At 44.7% G+C, this 3,344-nt stretch overlaps 1 non-coding gene and 1 pseudogene across 1 annotated transcript; both read right to left on the bottom strand.

Moving 5' to 3' along the window:
• Positions 1-19: 19 nt before the first annotated feature.
• On the bottom strand, positions 20-1,195 carry LOC102844466 (annotated as a pseudogene).
• Positions 1,196-3,185: 1,990 nt separating this feature from the next.
• TRNAG-GCC lies at positions 3,186-3,256 on the bottom strand. Its single transcript has one exon. It is a non-coding gene; the product is annotated as a tRNA-Gly (tRNA).
• Positions 3,257-3,344: the final 88 nt, after the last annotated feature.

Raw genomic sequence — 3,344 nt, 5'->3', positions numbered from 1 at the left:
TGTGTGTGTGTTGTGCAAGTTAGGGTTTTGTTGTGTTGGGTTTTGGGGGGTTTTTATCAAGAAAGGATGTAATGCAAACAGTCCACCTAGAAGAATTGTGGTGGATGATGGATGGGCAAGACTCTTTTACTCTTGCTTGCTGATCCACATCTGCTGGAAGGTAAACAGCGAGGCCAGGATGGAGCCGCTGATCCACACAGAGTATTTGTGCTCTGGGGGAGCAATGATCTTGATGTTCATCATCCTGGGACCTGCACTGTAATCTCCTTCTGCATCCTGTCGGCAATGTCTGGGTGTAAGCAAGGTGGTCGCTCTGGACAGCACTGTGTGGGCATAGAAGTCTTTGCGGATGTCAATGTCACAGTTCATGATGGGCTGAAAGTAGTTTCGTGGATGCCACAAGACTCCATGCCCAGGAATGATGGCTGGAAGAGTGCCTCAGGGGCAGAGGGAACGCTCATTGTTGATGGTGATGACCTGTCCCCCAGGCAGCTCATAGCTCTTCTCCAAGGAGGGTGAGGAAGCTGCTGTGCCCATCTCCTGTTCGAAGTCCAGGACAATGTAACAGAATTTCTCCTTGATGTCACTCACAATTTCCCGCTTGGCAGTGGTGGTGAAGCTGTAGCTTCTCCCAGTGAGGATCTTCACAAGGCAGTCCATCAGGTCCTGGCCATCCAGGTCCAGATGCATACCTCTCATACATGGGCACGATGTGGGTGGCCCCATCACCAGAATCCATCATGATGCCAGTGGTCCGGCCAGAGACATATAGGGATAGCATGGTCCAGATGGCAATGTACATGGCAGGGGTGTTGAAGGTCTTGAATATGATCTGGGGCATCTTTTCCCACTTAACCTTGGGGTTCTGTGCTGGCCTCCATCAGCAGCACAAGGTGTTTTTGAGGGGCCACACATAGCTCGTTGTAGAAGGTATGGTGCCAGATCTTCTCCAGGCCATACCAGTTGGTGACAATGCCATATTCAATGGGGTACTTGAGGGTCAAGATGCCTCTCTTGGTCTGGGCTTCATCATCCACATAGGAGTTCTTCTGGCCCGTGCCCACAATCATGCCCTGTTGCCGAGGGCACCCCACGATGGAGGGCAAGTCAGCCTTGGGGGCATATCACAGTCAAAGCAGGCCTTGCACATGCTAGAGCTATTGTCGTCCACAAGCACAGCAATGTCGTCATCCATGGAGAGCTGGGGTTGGCAGGTGTAAACCAGCAATGGTGACTATGCAGAGGGGCTTGTGCTCCAGGGAGAACTAGATCTCAGCTGTCCCAAATTCTTTTTTCAAGGAGATCGAAAGGGAAATTATTAAGTTAATTTGGAAATGAAAGAGACACTGAATAAGCAAAGCACTTCTGAAAACCAAAAATTAAGTGGGAGGCATAGCACTCTCTGACCTCAAAACCTACTACACAGCAGTAGGAACCAAAACAGCATGGTACTGGTAGTATGACAGGCACATAGATCAGTGCAACAAGGACCCAGAAGTAGACCCAGCTATCTATGGTCAACTGATATTAGAACAATAAAATAAAACCTATCAAATGGGGAAATGACAATATCTTCAATGAATGGTTCTGACAAAACTGGACTGCTACCTGTGGAAAGCTGAAACAGGATCCACATCTCACACCACATGCAAAAATCAACTCAAGGACCAGAAACTTGTGAGTCAAATCCAAAACTATAAATAAGAGACGAACTGGGATCAAGCTTAGAAGCTGTAGTCTATAGTATAAAGAGACTGCCAAATACAGCCAGAAATGCACAATGTGAAGTGGATAAAATTGATGAATGGTACCTTCTAAAGATTAAATCCCTGTGCCCATTTAAAACTTTTGCCAGTAGAGTGAAAAGAAAACCTACTGGGAACAAAATACCATCTCAGACAAGAGTCTCATAATGAAAGTTTATAGAATATTCCTGGGCCTCCACAAGAAAAAGACTGATAAACCAATTAAAAATGGGCAAAAGACATGGGAAGAATTTTCACAGAGGAAGATATTCAAATGACAAGCAGACATATGAAGAAATGCTCAAAATCATGAGCAATAAGAGAGAAGCAAATCAAAACCACAATCAGATACAATCTCACTTCAGGAGCAGTGGCAAAGTTTAACAAGACAGCAAGTAACACTGTTGGAAAGGTTGTGGTGAGATAGGAATTCTTATACATTGTTGGTGGAATTGTAAAATGGTACAACCACTCTAGAAGGCAGTTTGGCATCTCTTCAAAAAGCCGAACATAGAAATTCCAAACAACCAAGCTATTCCATTGCTTGGAATATACCCCAAGAAAATGAGGACCAAGGCTTGAACAGAGATTTGTACACCTAGATTCATAGCAGCATTATTCACCATCACAAGAACATAGAGATAGCCCAGATGTCCAACCATAAAGGAATAGATTGAGGAGTCACAGTACAATCATACAGTGGAATACTACACAACACTTAAGAGCAATGATTTAGTAAATTACTACCTAACTTGGGAGGGATTGGAGAGCATTATGATAAGTGAACTAACTCAGTCCCATAAGGACAAATACTGTATAAAAGCATTATTGTAGAATGAGTATGAGGGTCCAAGGATGGGAAGATAGAAGCAGAGGGGTGAGTATGGGATGGGTAATCATAGGGTTGCACAATTCAATGGGTGGAGGGGATGAAGGAAATGGGAAGGATCGTTTGTGAAAAGCAATGTACTCAAACTTCGTAAATAAATCAGTATAAAATTTTTAAAGGAGTTTGAGTTCAAAAGTGACTCTTCTGGAAGTCAAGATTTAACACATCTAACGTCCTCTAGATCGTATAGCCCTGGTGTACAAGTTGCTGTACCGCGGTCACTTGTGGTTGCTGTGAGGCTGAACACTGTGACACTGATGTGTCAAATGTGTTAATGGTTGGCTACCCAATGCGGACAGAGAAGTGGGGTGGAGCTCCCTGATTGAAACAAGCTTGGAAGGAGGAGTGGCATCCACTTCCACAACAGCTTGCCTCTGGAAACCCTATGAACCTGGAGAGAGGATGAAAGGCATCCAAGCGTCGAGGACTCTCCTTCATAGGGTCGCTATGAGTCGCCTGCGACTCAGACGGCACTTACAACAACAACATTCAACTGCATTATGTAGCCCAAGTTACTCTTAATTTTAATATAATAAATGCAGTTACTGGGCTGCATGGGCCGGGAATCGAACCCGGGCCTCCCGTGTGGCAGGCGAGAATTCTACCACTGAACCACCCATGCAGTATTAAAAGAAGATGGAAGGAATATACTGAGTCATTATATAGAAAGGAATTGGCAGATACAGAGGAATTTAAAGAAATAACATATG

This window comes from Elephantulus edwardii, unplaced genomic scaffold, assembly GCF_000299155.1.
Source record: "Elephantulus edwardii isolate Elephantulus edwardi_28Jun2011 unplaced genomic scaffold, EleEdw1.0 scaffold00341, whole genome shotgun sequence".
NCBI classification, from domain to species: Eukaryota; Metazoa; Chordata; class Mammalia; order Macroscelidea; family Macroscelididae; genus Elephantulus; species Elephantulus edwardii.
The sequence above is the reverse complement of the archived record's forward strand: the minus strand, read 5'-3'. Positions and strand labels throughout refer to the sequence as shown.